The sequence below is a fragment of the Neovison vison genome, chromosome 4, assembly GCF_020171115.1.
Source record: "Neovison vison isolate M4711 chromosome 4, ASM_NN_V1, whole genome shotgun sequence".
Taxonomy (NCBI): domain Eukaryota; kingdom Metazoa; phylum Chordata; class Mammalia; order Carnivora; family Mustelidae; genus Neogale; species Neogale vison.
Window position 1 is genome coordinate 43,088,470 of NC_058094.1, and position 17,801 is coordinate 43,106,270.

Consider the following 17,801-nt stretch of genomic DNA (forward strand, 5'->3'; position numbering starts at 1 on the left):
TAATCTTTACACTCTTTTCTGTGTACCCTTCATTAGGATTCTATTGTCAGCCATGTGAGTTCAGCTGTTAACTGCTCACTTAAAAAAAATGATCTCTCTCCACTCTCATTTTCCCCAGTAAGAGCCTGACAAGCAAACAGCACCTGCCATTGCTCACAGAGACAAATACAAGAAAATGGAAAACTAAAGGCGCGAAGCATGAGAATCCCACTAATGCTCGATGACTGATCTTGTTAGCACGCATAGTGCGTCCTCAGATTTTTCCAGAACCTCAGATCTCTCTACTGAACAACCACAAACACACACAAAAGCACTTTGGAGCAGGCTGCACAGCACACCACCCCCCACCCCTGCCTAGAGCTTGATTGTCAGCCTCATACACAAACCCAGACAATGCTCTCAATAGGCGTCTTTGGGGGAGACAATCTCGGAAAGCATGATAACTGGATTTGTCACCCTGATGTGGCTGCTGTTTCAGCAAGCATTTCAATAATGAAAGAAAGTTTTACTAATTGTAAATGTGAATGAATTTCAGCTGTCTCTTAAAAAAAATTCTTTTGGAAGAAAGCCAATTAAGATCATCTGTCTAATGCATCTATTCACCCCCACTGCAACAATATGTCAGTTATAATAGATGTCTCATAAACGCAGACTTCTCAGGACAGGCTGCTGAGCCTGCTGAAACAAGGGAGGGGTGAGAGCCTCTACCTGCAAGATGTTTGGAGGTAACTGATCAAACTTTTCTCAGTGAAATGTTAGTCCACAGGGAAGTAGAGCTAGGGGGCATTCAATAGAGGCCAACACACCAAGAAGCAGTAGGTTTCAAAACAATGATCTGTAGGAACCAGAGCTGGTCTCTCTCCTACTGGCAGCCTGTGCGGGAATTGTGATCTCACCAGGGAACTGGGGAAGTTAGTTGCCAGATCACGGGCCTGGCTACTGGATGCCTACTATTGTCTTACAATAGATGCCTACTATTGTTCAGAAGAGTGCACAAGAGCCTCCAGACCTTGAAGCAGAGGCAGTCATACTGACAAATTCTCTTGGGAGAAAGATCTTCACCCCTAAGGATGGGACTTTCTCTCTCACTATCTCAGCTCCTCCTCTAGACTGCTCCACTAGCTGCCATGTTGAAGGCCATGTTGAAGGCCAAGCCGTAGTTAGTCCAGTGAGGACACGGGTCTGGTCTCTTCTTTGGGGTCATGCTGTGCACTGTGATGTGCTGTGCATGTGATGAGTGGCACCTGCTTCCCTAATGTCCCCAGTCTCGTCATTCTGCTTACAGAACCCTACTATTGCCTTTGCCAACATCGGCATCACCTCCACCAGCACCATTTGTACAAACACCATGGAACTTGTCAACACCCACAATAACATCATTGCCGTACTCATTACCAGCGCCAAGAGAACCATTAACATGCGTGTGGTAAATTCCATAATGGGCCCCAGAGATATCCAGGTTTTGATCCCTGGAACCTTGAAATATTACTTTTTGTACCAAGAGGCACTTGGAAGATGTGATCGATGATCTTGAGACAGGGAGGTTATCCTGGGTTATTATCTAGGGCTTCCAATCTAATCACAAGGGAGACAGAGTTTCTATTTCCCAAATGACACCAACATTGTTCTCTACAAGGGAAAGGAGAAAGTTAAGATTAACAGCTTAGATATTTATGCTCAGGTCCTAGATAGTAAGTAGTGCTCCTTCTCTTTTCAATCCCAGGTTGTTCCAGGCGTATGGTACAGAACTGATTCCATGTTTACATAAGGCACCTGTTCCTGAAGCAAAGCATAAATAGGTCCTGGCCTATGCATTTTCCTGCCTCAATAGTTTCAACTTCAAACAGGATGTAAAGTCTCCTTTTTTTTTCTTTTTAAAGATTTTATTTATTTCACACACAGAAAAAGATCACAAGTAGGCAGGCAGAGAGAGAGGAGGAAGCAGACTCCCCGCTGAGCAGAGAGCCCAATGTGGGACTCCATCCCAGGACGCTGGGATCATGACCTGAGCGGAAGGCTCAGAGGCTTAACCCACTGAGCCACTCAGGCGCCCCAAGTCTCCTTTTTTATCCAATTTCCCTTGACCTGTGGTCTCAGCCACGCATGGCATATGATTTTGAGAATATTCAGTTGTTGGTGGGTTACAAGTATAAAAATCAATAGATATAGGAATGCTTTCTCGGTCTGTTTTTCTTGAGAAGAAACCTTGAGGAAATTATCTGATGCTTCATATTCCCACACATAAAAAGAAAGCAGCTAAGATAGGAAGAAAATCATCAATTTTGTTTATTACCATTGGCAGGATTTACTAACCATCTATTTTCACATGGCTGGGCCCTGGGCAGGGTGGCCTTGCTTTTTTAGAGCTACAATGAGCCTGAATAATTTAGATTAGGTGACTACACTAATTGAATTTACCACATAATTAGCTCACGGTTTTCACTTCACTTTGCCATGCAAATCCTTTCTGAAAAGTAAAACCCATTCTAATTTAACTCTTTTATAAATACTTCAAATCAAAGCTTGGTCAACCAATTTATATATTTATATAAAGAATATATCTCTTCTGAGTTATTTTTTGAAGATTCAATTGTAGTGTTGATGTGACAATTTATTTTTTCCGTCCTAGAGGTAGTAAGATTACATTATAAACAACTTGGAGAAATGGCAAAAAAATATATAATCTTATGCCTTGGAGGTAGCCATTTGTAGCAATTTGACATTTTCCATTTGTTTTTTTCTCCACTTTTAACTGTCACATAGTTAGAATTAGAGTATAGGATGGGTAGAAGTTAAAACACTTTAAGTAAAATATTTTTAAATGTTTGCATTAGTTTTCATTAAAAACTATGGATAACCATCATAGCCTATACACATATTTGCCTATTACATAACAGAAATATAAAAAAAATATTTAAAAATGAAACAAAACTTTTTTACCAATAATAATCTAAAAAGCAATCCTAGAAAGTTGAAGTTACATCAAACACAACTTAATTTGTCTCTTCCTATTTGACATATTAAGTTTATTTATTAACTGTAAGCCATGTATAACCATCATCATTGGTTAGATGTAATGGAGTCTCGTCTAGGTGAACTGGAACCTTCACACAGTCAGTAAATAACCTGTCACTAGAGATCATGTTTGATACACAACAGTGCAACCTGGGAAATACAATTCTTAAACTTGAACCTATGAGCATTACCGTCAGTTTTAATATGATGTTTAAGTATCTACTACTAAACCATACTACAAACTAAGCCTAGACGTCTGTAAAGTGGTTTGGTATTTTGTACGGGAATCAGTGTTGTTAAAAATTAAAAATACTATTTGTGGGCATGTAGGAGAATACTTACTCTTGTCCTTTAAGATACCCCGATAATATAAATGGCCAAAATTATTCCCGTTTCTTGTCTTGATTGTATAGGTTTACAATGTCTTTGACAGAAAGCGGATACAGAATTTACTGCAAAGGCCTTTTTCTTTATGTTTCTGTTTCTCCATCAATAAAATGGAAACATCTACTTAATACTTGCATAAAAGCACAGTTGAAAAGAATGATCGCTCTCTCTCTTTCTATATATATATATATATATATATATATATATATATGATCTATATGGAATTATAAGAATTATAATTATAAGAATATATTTATAAGAATTAAAAGATTTCCTTAAGAAGCAAAACAAAAGCAATGAAATTCAGATTTGTATGAAGAGAAATAGCAAACATATTATCAAAAATAAAAAATACAGATAATATCATCAAATACTCATTTCTGTAGCATCTTGGAGGTCGAAGAGAACCCTGGAAGGGACACAGAGTTTAGAACTAGCTGTTTGGGTTTATTTGGCTTTAAATCTTGACTCTGTGCTCACTTGGTTGTTCTTTTACCCCTTAAAACTTGATTTTCTTCATCTGTTGAAGCAAAACAACATGATCGTTACACAATGGTTTACGAAAATGTCTAATCTTTGCGGTAGACATTGTTCTAGAGCTGTGCTGTCCAATGTGGCAGCTGCTAGCCACATGTGACTATTTAAATTTAAATTTCTTAAAATTAAGTACAGTAAAAATTCATTTACTCAGTTAATTACATGTCAAGGGTTCTCAATGTGGTGAGTGGTGATTATATTGGACAGAGATAGAGAAAATGTTTCTAGCATCACAGAAAGTTCTACTGCATACCTGTTATGTAAAAAAGAAAGTTGTGTATCAAAACCGTCAGAAGCAGAGAGTTTAAAAAAAGTGAAACATATTTCTATCCCGCAGCACATCTCAGAGCCTTTGATATGTGTAACTCAGGACATCCCATAGAGTGATATTCAGGCAGAAACTCCTCCAGCTGTTTGCTAAAACTCTTTGCTAAAACTGTTTGCTAAAACTCTAGTCCCCCATCTTTTTTTTTTTTTAAATATGACCCAAATTTTGTTATTTGGGATTCTGTTTTCTCACTGTTTTATAAAAATTGTTTGTAATGTGAATATATTACATATACAAGAAAAAATAAATTATTTATTTGGAAGAGATTCTTTGATCTCAGAGAAAGTAGGTCCAGCTCTTGGGCTAAGAGTGTATCTGCAACTCAGTTCTGAAATGCTAAGAGAAATCTGGTACATTTCTGGAAGAATTTCCATTCCTGATGGAAGAGATAAGCTGTCAACACTCGATATAAGCTATAATAATTATTTTTAATTGCCCATTGATAGTATATAGAAATACTACTGGGCACACTTGATATTCCACGTGACCTTTCCATTCTGGCTGCCCAGAACCCTAACACCTCCCATTCTTGGGGGAGCTCTGGCCATGACTCGCTTGCGGTTTCCCTGGTGCTTGCTTTTTCCCCATTGCTGTTCACCCACTGGCCTCTTGGGATCTCACCTTGAGATTGCGCAGATGGATGTTAACAAGATTCAAAGGGATTCCTGTCAGAACTCTGGAATTTGAGCCATCTCAGCCTCCTTGTGCTCATATCCCTGCTCGGATGCCTCCATGGGTCTTCTGTCCTGGATGCGGGCTCTCCTTTTGGCACCACAACTCAGAAAACGCTTCCATGCAGAGCGGGCAGGGGCTGCAGGTTCACCTGTCTGTTCCCCCCGCTCAGGGATCACAGTCCCGCACTGTGTTTTATTCAGTCTCCATGTCTGTAGTGAGAAAACAGGTTTGGTATTAGCTGGAAGCACCATCACTGGTCGACTTTTACGTTGTACACCATGTTGAGGAAGGGTATGTATGCTAGATGTTACTCTAGTTGCTGATGCTTCCAAGAAGGGCAGTTGCTGTTACAATGAAACTGTTTGTTAGAGGCCCTATTAACTGAGTGGTAATGAAGCATTGTTTTTAATATTTTTCATTCTAACAAGGGTAGTTGTTACTTCTTTATAAGTGCTTTACTATTTTTTAGTGAGCATGGGGATCCGGTTTGGGGTTTGAGACCAAAATAAAATGCATTATAATTTTTTCCTACTTAAAACAATGGGAAATTGTTTCCTTAGCCAAAAATCACGCACAAGGTCTGAATCTCAGAAATGACTACTGTTAACTGGGAGCTGCCTTGATATGAATAAGACATCAGCTGTTCCTGTTCGCACATTCTGTGTCGTTTTCACAACTATATGTTAAGGACCTAGAGCAGTTCCTGGGCTATAGGTGGGGACCATGAATATTTGTTAAGCAAATGATAGGAGTTCAAGGTGGAATCTGCTATGATAATGGTGATGATTGTAAGTGTGATTATTATCCAGTCTCTTTTAGATATTAATTGCTATTTTAGTTAAATGAATCACATTGAATCGCTCCATATGCCTTAACTTAGGGAGCCATGCTCCTTCTCCATGAGTCATTAGAAATTGAGAAAGGATAATATCCAGGCCATAAGCACATTTAGCAGGACTTAGCAAAATACCAGTCAGGTTCGGTGGGGCTAACAATTTTACCATTTAACTAAATGTTTAGGGGAATGTCTAAACTACGGTCAGCTCTATCAGTGTCAACCTCCTCAAAGTGTGGAAGTACACAAAATCAATGCTAGAGATAAAGCCTCATTTTCTCAGAGTCCATGAATTTTTGGCCCTGTCTCACCCCTACCATTTGTGTAGCTGAGGGTAGGAGTACAAACGGAGGCCCACATAGCACAGGTCCAAATGAAAGTTTTAAATCAGTTACTATACATTTCAATAAAATATGTCCTGTCCTGCTACCTTGACAGGTATACTTACATAATGACTGGAGAACCAAATCCAAATTTAGAATCTTCAAATACCTCAGTGTTTATATCCCAAGGTAATGGGTCAATGTATTCCCATCCCACAGCCTGTCCTCTGCTTTCTTTTTCCCCCTGGCTACCTTGGCTCTGTCCTGCCATACTGATTGTTGGATACACATTTGGAAACACCCTGCCTATGTGTCTAAGCTCTGGCCACACCCTATGTAAACGCCTATCCCTTGGTCACCCCTCTGGCATAAGGGCATTCACACCAGTAATGAACTGAGACTTCAGAAGCAGTGACCCAAGGACTCCTTAGTCATTTGGGCAGATAATTCCTTGGCTTAAGCATTAAGGACATCATCTGGCAAGGGTAGGACTATGACCTTCATGTGCACATCTCCCCTTGGTCCAGCACAGCCTTTTCCCTTAGAGAGAGGGATGGCCCTGGAGAGCCAGAGTGGGCTCTCTAAAGTTGCAGGGCCAGTGCCCCTCTTGGCTGGACCTAAGACATTGGGATTATAAGTATATGGGAAAAGGTAGAAGTTGAGAAGTTAAGCAATTCACAGGATGATTTCAGTGGCTGGCACTTCTAGCCATCTGACCAACATCTACATATACTTCTTTCCTATAAATAGAAGTCTGATTTCATTTAGGCAGCAGTACCCCTAGCTAAGAAGCTATATTGCCAAGATGCTCTTGCAGTTAGGAATGTTCATACACTATGGCTCTGGCCAGTGAAGCTAAACAGATTCTGGGAGTTTCTATGAGGGTTTTGTTCTCTTTGAGACAGTCTCTTCCCCCTGCCTTCTTGGTGCTTTCTTTTTCCTGTCTGGAGCACATATATGAACTTGAAGGTGGAATGGCACCTTTATAATCATGAGATGAACTCAAAGATGAAAGTCACATGGTAAAGCTGACATATAGCAGGAACATGAAAGAATCCTGGAACGTCGATGACATTGACCAGCCTTCTTTGTTAACATAAACGCTTATTTTGCTGAACCCTTAGAAGCAGGTCTCATAAATAGTCCAAAACAACTACTAATAAAATGCAATCAATTGTTTTTATAGAATCCCTGCTTTCCAACAAATGTGTGTGTTTGTATGTTGCTTCTTAGTTTACACCAATAACGGGGGGAAATGATCAAAGTTATGAATTAATTTATGAATGATCAAATTTATGAAAATTATGAATGATCTTTTTGTCTGTCTCCAACATATTCAGTATTGTATGGTCAAGGTGATACTAGGTTTTAAGCTCCTTAAACATAAAGGCTGAATTTTATTTATTATTTTTCCCAGTGCTTTCCACATTATCTGAAATATAATCACATCAATGACACAAAGGTTGAGAAGTATTAAAAGTTTGAATAAAAATGGAACACCCAAAAGACTCCACTCCAAAACTGCTAGAACTTGTACAGGAATTCAGTAAAGTGTCAGGATATAAAATCAATGCACAGAAATCAGTTGCATTTCTTTACACCAACAAGACAGAAGAAAGAGAAATTAAGGAGTCAATCCCATTTATAATTGTACCCCAAATCACAAGATACCTAGGAATAAACCTAACCAAAGAGGCTAAGAATCTATACTCAGAAAACTATAAAGTACTCATGAAAGAAATTGAGGAAGACACAAAGAAATGGAAAAATGTTCCATGCTCCTGGATTGGAAGAATAAATACTGTGAAAATGTCTATGCTACCTAAAGCAATCTACACATTTAATGCAATTCCTATCAAAGTACCATCCATCTTTTTCAAAGAAATGGAACAAATAATCCTAAAATTTATATGGAACCAGAAAAGCCCTCGAATAGCCAAAGGGATATTGAAAAAGAAAGCCAAAGTTGGTGGCATCACAATTCCGGACTTCAAGCTCTATTACAAAGCTGTCATCATCAAGACAGCATGGTACTGGCACAAAAACAGACACATAGATCAATGGAACAGAACAGAAAGCCCAGAAATAGACCCTCAACTCTATGGTCAACTAATCTTCGACAAAGCAGGAAAGAATATCCAATGGAAAAAAGACAGCCTCTTCAATAAATGGTGTTGGGAAAATTGGACAGCCACATGCAGAAAAATGAAATTGGACCATTTCCTTACACCACACACAAAAATAGACTCAAAATGGATGAAGGACCTCAATGTGAGAAAGGAATCCATCCAAATCCTTGAGGAGAACACAGGCAGCAACCTCTTCGACCTCAGCCGCAGCAACATCTTCCTAGGAACATCGCCAAAGCCAAGGGAAGCAAGGGCAAAAATGAACTATTGGGATTTTATCAAGATCAAAAGCTTTTGCACAGCAAAGGAAACAGTTAACAAAATCAAAAGACAACTGACAGAATGGGAGAAGATACTTGCAAATGACATATCAGATAAAGGACTAGTGTCCAAAATCTATAAAGAACTTAGCAAACTCAACACCCAAAGAACAAATAATCCAATCAAGAAATGGGCAGAGGACAGGAACAGACATTTCTGCAAAGAAGACATCCAGATGGCCAACAGACACATGAAAAAGTGCTCCATATCACTCGGCATCAGGGAAATACAAATCAAAACCACAATGAGATATCACCTCACACCAGTCAGAATGGCTAAAATCAACAAGTCAGGAAATGACAGATGCTGGCGAGGATGCGGAGAAAGGGGAACCCTCCTACGCTGTTTGTGGGAATGCAAGCTGGTGTAACCACTCTGGAAAAACAGCATGGAGGTTCCTCAAAATGTTGAGAATAGAACTGCCCTATGACCCAGCAATTGCACTACTGGGTATTTACCCTAAAGATACAAACGTAGGTATCCGAAGGGGCACGTGCACCCGAATGTTTATAGCAGCAATGTCCACAATAGCCAAACTATGGAAAGAACCTAGATGTCCATCAACAGATGAATGGATCAAGAAGATGTGGTATATATACACAATGGAATACTATGCAGCCATCAAAAGAAATGAAATCTTGCCTTTTGTGACAACATGGATGGAACTAGAGTGTATCATGCTTAGCGAAATAAGTCAAGCGAAGAAAGACAACTATCATATGATCTCCCTGATTTGAGGAAGTGGTGATCCAAGTGGATAGGAGAAGAATAAATGAAACAAGATGGGATTGGGAGGGAGACAAACCATAAGTGACTCTTAATCTCACAAAACAAACTGAGGGTTGTTGGGGGGAGGGGGGTTGAGTGAAGGGGGGTGGGGTTGTGGACATTGGGGAGGTTATGTGCTTTGGTGAGTGCTGTGAAGTGTGTAAACCTGGCAATTCACAGACCTGTACCCCTGGGGATAAAAATATATGTTTATAAAAAGTAAAAAATTTTTAAAAAAGTTTGAATAAAAAATATTAACTTCTGTAATCTGAGTTCTTTCTATTATTTAGAATTTTATTAAATATATTATGAATTGTCTTTTTGGTCATAGACAGGCCCTCAGTTTTCAGAATTATAAGTCACATATATTTGCATAAAATGAGTAGAAAAAAATATAAGACCTTGCTGAAAAAGCAGCATACCCAATGGCAGAATTTGGAATCTGATAAAGGAGATTTATCAAAAAATATAACTTTCTTTCACTTAATTAATTGTATCTTTTATCTTTTTTTTTTTTAAGAAAAGAAAGTCTCTAATCTTTGATTTTGCATTGTAGTTTTCTCATATATACAAACACAGAAAATACATCTTAAGATATACCTGTATTTTCACTCAAAGTTTCCTCTGTGTCTACTCAAAGATCCAAATCATTTTTTGGAAAAATAAACAAGATTATTTTTCCTAGTTTAGAAAGTCTTCGATAATAGCTTAGCAAAGAGACTGGGTTACAAGTTCATTAGACTTAACATTTAGGTTTTCTTAGCAAAAGTACTTGAATATGAAATCATTAATCCTTTGTGTAAAGAAAGGTTGGTTGTTTTTTTTTTTTTTCGCCTTACTTTTCTTTGAATGGAGTATAGTTGATCCATCAAATTCGGGTTTCTTTCTGAAATGTACTTTGTGAACAACTGCCCTAATACTCCGACATATTCAGTATTGTATGGTCAAGATGATACCAACTTGGTACGGTATTCTGCTTCTACTGACATCCACAAGTTTCTTCTTCTTTTTTCCTCTTCCAAATTAAAGGTCTAAGAAAAAGTGTCAAGTATCATTTATTACTTATTTCCTCAGAGGCTGTGAACAGAAACTATTATCTCCTTCCAATCTTTTGTGCTATCTTTATTGAAAATTTTCAGGGAGAACTGAACCAGTGTACTTACTGTTGACCTCAGAGCTATAGTAGCACAATTTTTGTGCTAGAAAAATATAAAAAATGAAAGAGCTAGAAAGGTACACACTCAGGATTACAAAAGAGAAAAAGTCTGCACTATGTTCTGAGTAATGAGAATTCAACATACTGCATCATCTGAGGTACAAATAGTTAAAAAAAAAGAAACCAAAAAACCCAACACTGAATAAATTATGTAATTTCATATTTGAGTCACTATAACCTATGGCATGACGTAAGAATGTTTTCAAGGAAGAAAAATTAGATTAAAAATAAGCTGTTTTCCTATAGGCTAGAACATATTAGCTTTCATAGACAATTAAGACTAAAGATGGGTTAAGTCTTGTGGTAAATATCAGTCTTCATTTTTAAGCTTGTATTAGTTAACTGAGCATTAATTCTGCATCATCTTTTTTTTTTTTTTAAAGATTTTATTTATTTATTTGACAGACAGAGAACACAAGTGGGCAGAGAGGCAGGCAGAGAGATAGAGGAGGAAGCAGGCTCCCTGCAGAACAGAGAGTCTAATGCGGGGCTCAATTCCAGGACCCTGGGATCATGACCTGAGCCGAAGGCAGAGGCTTTAACCCACTGAGCCACCCAGGCGCCCCCATTCTGAGCCTTATACTGGGAAAGGGGAAGGGAAAAGGAAAACTTAGTTGTTTCCTCCTGCTACGACTGATTGTTCATTTACTCACATACTCATTCAATGAGTGTTTTTTTCAATGCCCCTCTCTGAAGAGGGTCCTACAAATAAATGCAAAGCCCTGATCTGTGAAATAATATAGGTATGTGCAACAGGGTCTCAATTTGCTCTGAAGAAGCAAGAGATGACTCTTAAACTGAGTCCTGGATCAGGATGTTTCTAAATTGAGCTAGAGAGGATGTCTAGCCAAACTGGAGGCTTTGGAGATGAGAGGTGTGAAGAGAGTAGAAAAAATAAGGATTCGATCATTGATCTGCTATTAGGGGTGAGGGAGAGACTTCTGGTACCAGTAACCTGGTGAGTGGTGTTGCTATTTGTTGAGAGGCAACAGTCTGAGTGAGCAGATGATGAGCGCTGTTGAGTTCTGGTTGCTTAGGACATATTTGAGAGGAGGTTCCACTAGGCAGTTGGGTCCACAGGTCTGGAGCTCATGAGAGATGGCGCTATATCTGGATGACTTTAGCAAACAGGCCGTCTCTAAAGGCTTTAAGTGATGGGCTGCCTTAAGGAGAGTGAGGGGGAGAGGAGAGAGATGAAGACTGGCGTGGTTTGGATGGTTGTTAGACAGGAGCCTAGTGTGAGCAGGGAGAGCAGGCTGAGGGGCCAGAATGAGGTCACTGAATGCCAGGCTGAGAGAATAGGTTTTATCTTCTAGATTCTGTGGAACAATTGGAGGTTTTTATATGGTTCGGTGGCTTGGTTAAACCTTGGTTTCAGAGAATTACTCTGGAGTGAAAAATAGGCTAATGCCAGATGACTCAATTTGGAAGCATTAGCTGAGGCAAGGTCCTGAAGATCTGTGCAGAGATCTGGAGAAGGTGTGGGGTCGGACACATTCCAATGGCAGCTTCTGTAGGACTGGGCAACAGATAGGATATGGGGGTGGGGTGGGGGAGCCATGTGACTGGGAAGCACCACTGAAAGGAAAGAACACTGAGCTTGAAAAGAAGACTGTAGGATGGATGTGGATGCTGTCAAGAGGGACTGGCAGAATCAGGAATCATCCGAAGAGAAGGGACAGACAGCTGACTCTGTGAGAATGTTCCCTGCCAGAGAAACCTGCCCACATTGAGGGGTGTGGAATAAAAGAAGATACATTTAAAAGAGACTCTGAGGTTTGTGTTTCAGTTGTCATGGGATACGCCCGGTCTATAAGAAGTTTCAGGAGAATAAGCGACTTTTTTGTGTTGATTGGTAACAATGTTAAACTGAACACCAATCCTGAACTTTGTACTTTTTTCTTCTGGCAGTGCTTTGAAGATAATTCTTTAAAAAAATAATTTTCTTGAGTTTTTTTTTTTTTTTTAAACACAATGTTTAACTCAGGTTGGGCATTCCAAACAGATTTTCTGGTAACCCTGTTGCTGAGGACAGACTCATCTAAAAAGCTAGAGCTGTCTCCCAGCCAAGGCAGGTCAAGGCTACCGGCTTCCCACTATCACTAGGGTAATGCACGCACTGTGCCTAATGTATTATTAACTACTCAAAGTGTTCCCTGGTTCCTGCTGGTTCCACGGAACAAGTATGGCAGCCTGCATTGTTTTGCAAAACACCTTTCAAAACTGACTTCCAGTTTTGCCTTACCTGCTGACATTTAAAAATAACTGAGTTGTTTACTCTGTTTTCATTTCTCCAAGCAAATAAAAGTAAAAAAAAAAAAAAAAAAAAAAGGATACAGTTAGCATTTGGGTCCTAGAGCCACAGTTGGTGAGGCATTTTTTTTTCTGTTCCTTCTTAAATGTATTATTATTATTTTTTAAAATGAAAGGTTGTTATTTTTGTTGATTGACCAATTAGAGGAGCTGGTAGCTGCTACCTACTTCTAAAACTTGATTCTATTATAAAACCTCAGAGGCTAATGCTGCTTCAGTCTTGCCCTAAAGAGACATAAAAGGATACACTTGCAGTTAAGTCTCCCGGCAGATGAAGGAGCATAAACCATTGATCACAATGCGAAATGCTGAAAACTGAAAAGGAATCCAATTTATTTTAAATAAAACTACTCTGTTCTCCAGTGACAGATTCCAGAATCAGACAACAGAAAGGAACTGACAGCAGATGTTTTAGAGCCAAGACACAGAGAGACTGAGTAATAGTATAGAAAAGAAATTGCTTTGAACTTCACCCCTGCTTTAAATACTTCAAATCAATAGGGTCACAGAGCTCTTTAATAGAGTGATGAGGTCTTGCCCTAGCAGATCTGCACAGTGACAAGCTGATGTGCGTCCCAGCAGCAGGGTCATAAAAATGGCAGGCTTCTCCCTGAAAGGGGGCTTTGTGTGAACGGGGTGCATTTGGAGTGACTCCCCTGTATGGCCACTCTCGAGAGCCAGGCCCTAATAGTCTCCATCTAAATGGGACTGACCTCATGAATTACCTCAGGAAACTTAATCTATAAACTGGCTTCTTCTTATGCAGACTGATGAATTCTTGTTTATTCCTAAATGGCTGTCACAAGACCTATTCATCAAACTCTTAAGGGGGGAAAGGAGACTCACAGAAGCCAGGCTCAAGTGCAGAACCGTTAAATAATCATTAGGCTTCACGGCTGGTCTTGAGACCCACTCCAAATCCACAAAGCGGGCTTCTTTTTTATTTTTTAAACTATTCATCAGAACTGCATTTAGATGAGATTCTGACCTGATAAAGGGGGAAAAAAAAAAGTGCTTTTTGTCGCTATCAGTTTCATGGCTGTGTTCTTTCTCTTTTGAGAGTTTTTTTTTTTTTTTAAACAAAAGTAAAAGAAAATAAAGGCAGATGGCCAACTCTTTTCAATATCCGTTTGCTTTATTTGAGCAGTTTAATGTAGTGAAACAGAGTGAAATGTTGCTACTTGCTAAATGGTAAACAACACCATTACCCAGAATTCTGCTGTAGATTGGTACAAAACAGGGTGCTGGTGATTAATTAAACTGTTGTTGTAATTGTAATGCATGATACATAATAGATAGTGTGCCCGTGTATTTTAAAAGCAGCAAATTAGCAAATAATAACTTTCCTACATAGCACATCTCCATTGCTTGCCGCTAATGCATAAATAATCAAAAATAAAAGGCTATTATGTAACTACCTAATAAAACCAATGTTTCTGATGTTCACCAGTCTGTAAACATGTGCTAGTCAAGCTACACACCATGACTGCTGTGGGTCAGATGCCCCTGGAGGCAAGAGGAAGAATTTTCTTCCCAGTGGACTTCCTGGTACCCGCTGAATGAAATGTCCCCCTTGTTATTAACAGTCAGACATGTGGTGATCTGCTAGTCATATATTATGCTTTGCTGGGACACCACCTGGTTTATGGAAACGGCTGCACAAATACCTTTTATACAGAAAATATAAAATGATAAAAAAAGAGCTATTTTATCATACCATGTTCATATTTTGTCTAACTAGACAAAATTTAACTGCCATAATTTTTAAAAAATGGGAATATCAAACCAATCATTTCTCCTTCCTGATTCTTTCTACCTGAAGTTCTCTCACATTCAGTGCGCAAAGAAAGAGACCTAAGGTAGATAATTTAGGCAAATAAGTGCAAGCGGTCCACTCATTTGGGGATGACTGATAAAAAGGCGTGATGGACAGAAGGGGCTATGTGATTCCTATGGACACAAGTACCCTCGGCCCACGGTCTTTTCTCCTCCCCCCCATTCAGTCTTACTCAGGCTGAATGATCAACCTTGGATTTCTTTCTTTAACAGCTTCATTGAGATATAATTTAAATGCTATAAAATTCACCCATGTCAATGGTACACTTCAGTGATCCTTAGTAAATTAACAGGGTTGTGCATCCAACCATTGCCACCATTCAATTTTAGAGCATTCCTATTGGCTTTAAGAGATTCTATGCAACCATTTGTGGTCATTCCCTGTTCCCATCCCCAGCTTTAGGCAATCACTCCTCTGGTCTCTGTCTCTACAAATTGGCTTTTTCTGGACCATTCATGTAAATGGAATCGTACAATGCACAGTCTTTATTGTCTGGCTTCTTTTACGTAGCACGGAATTTGTGATGTTTACCTATGCTGTAGCACCTCTCAGCACTGCATTCCTATTCATGGCTGAATATTATTCCATCGCATAGATATCACGTTGTGTTTCTCTGGTCACCAATTGAGGGACATTTGAACCTAGTTTTTCCATTTCTTTTGAATAGACTCCTAACCGTGGGATGTTGGGTCATAGGGTAGATTTATTCACCCTGAGACTTTAGAATTCTCTCTATCTGGAAATGGTACTGAATTCTAAGACTGAAGAGCCATCAGTCATTTGTAGCCTGGTGGGACTGGGATTTTCGGGGTTCTCTTGTCAGTTCATCATTCCTACCTGTAGGACCAGAGCCACAGTTGTATTGTTCACTCTGCTGTTCCCTGCAATGTGGCTTCCCTTGAATTCCCGAAAGGGAAGAGAGAACTGGAAACAACCACGAAGACTCAGTTAGTGCTGTTGTTTGGGTGATGTAAACAAGAAGATTTGCATGGACAATAGTTTGGCAAACAGGGAGGCAGTACTCCCATGTCTGGAAATGGGGAAAGGCTGGAACTGGTGAGTTTCCTCCGCTGGCCTCGAGCTCTTCCATGAGGGACCGTGAGTGAACTGCACTAGCACTGGGCCAATACAGGAGCTCCCTTTATGTGATGCTGTTTGAATGGGCTTTTCCCTACCAATTGCATAAACACACTCCCAGCAGGCCTGGGGCTCCATGTCTCCTACCTCACTCAATCATTTATTCCTGGTGATTTAGGAAGCCTCTGCCTGGTCCAGTGGCTGGGGATCATTTTAGGATCCATGGCCACTTCTAAGCCGCCCTCCATTCTACCTACACTTCCTGTAAGTAAACACAGATGATAATTACCCTAAGTGTAGTCTAGTAAAACTCTGATCAATGCTATAAAGCAAAATGTAGTTGATTGCTGCCTGGCATATAAGTAATACATTTCAACACTCACTCTCTTCCCTTAATAGTGTAGGTAACATTTAGTCGATAAGAACTTGCGGTGTGTGTGTGCGTGTGTGTGTGTGTGTTTATCCTTCCTTTCCTTGCCAGACACAAGCTTCTGCTTTCTGCCCCACAGGGGGATTCAGTAGAGCTCAAAAAATTGGCCAAGTGAAACAAGGACATCCTGGGAGCTGAAAGCAGTGTAAATCCCGCAGAGTGAGCTCCGCCAACTTCTGCAGGATTCAGAAGTTTCATGGAGCATAGACACTTCCTGGTGGGAGCTGAGAACATTATGTACACAAGTAACTGTTTGCACAGGGTGTGTGCCATGCAAGGTTCTGCCTGCTGTATTTGTTTCTTTCCTTTTCCTAGCATGATTTTTAGAATAATGTTAAGGGCAGAGTGATGCTTTTACTTACTTAAGACTGTCCATGCTGGGAACTAGAATGTGGCACAGAGTGTCCTAGGGTGGCAGTGGGGGGGCTGGCGGGGGGTAGGAGGGTGTGTGTAAGGGAACACACATGCAGAATATTTCCATCCGACAGTGGGCAGGGGTAGCTCAGTCACGGTAATGTCAGATTTGCAACATGTCCCTTCCATGTGTCTTTCTATTGCAGCCTCTGCAATGGAGCCAAGGACGAGGATGTACTTGGGGTGAAAATCATATTAAAAAAGTGAATTAATTTGATTCTTTGGGTCAGCTGGATCTGAGACTCACATTAGCTACTCTTATGCAAAAGAGACTTAATAAGTAAGAAATAGAGATAAATAAATAAATAAGAGACACATTTAAGAATAAATGAGATGAGAATTGGAAGTGAAAGACCATCCAGAGCCCAGGAAAGGCTAAGGATGTCTTATTTAGGGACAGCACAGTATCTCGGTCTTCCAGAACACTAAAAAGAAATAATAAATAAATAAATAAATAAATAAATATTAAACAAAACAAAAACAGTCTTCCTGCACGCCACGCCCATTCTCCACCCATTGCTGATTGGTCAGTTGGTGAGTCTTCTGTAGGACAGGGCAGCAGTGGGAACAGAGCTTACTTGTTTGGCCACATGAATACCATCACCCCTACTGGGTTGAGTGCTTTGTTCCAGGTAACCTCATAGATTGCTTGCTGAGCTGTGAATGATTCTTGAGCTACTTTCATCCCCATACTGTCACTGGACATTTCTGCACAAAGACTGGGCAAGCACTACCTTAGTGAATTTGGAATTAAAGCTCTTCTTTAGAGAAGGGGGAATAGAATAGGGTGTGGAAGTGGACTAATCGGCTCAGTATAGAAAGCAAACCAAAAGGAATGATTCATGGTCTTGCGAGAAACAAGTAAGCCAAACAAAAACAGAAAAAAGAAAGGACTTGAATCTGTGGCAACTGTTTAAAAATAAATTCAGGGGCACCTGGGTGTCTCAGTTGGTTAAGCCTCCGACTTTTGATTTTGGCTCAGGTTATGATCTCAGGGTTATGAGATCAAGCCCCACGGGGGCGGGGGGGAGCTCTGTTGGGTGTGGAGCCTGCTTAAGGATTTTCTCTCTCTCCCTCTCTCTGTGGTTCCCCACCTTGCTCCCTCACTTGCTTGTGCTCTCAAGAAGAAGAAGAAGAGAAAAAAGAAGAAGAAGAAATTTAATAAATGTGAACTGAGTTCTAGCTTGTATAAAACA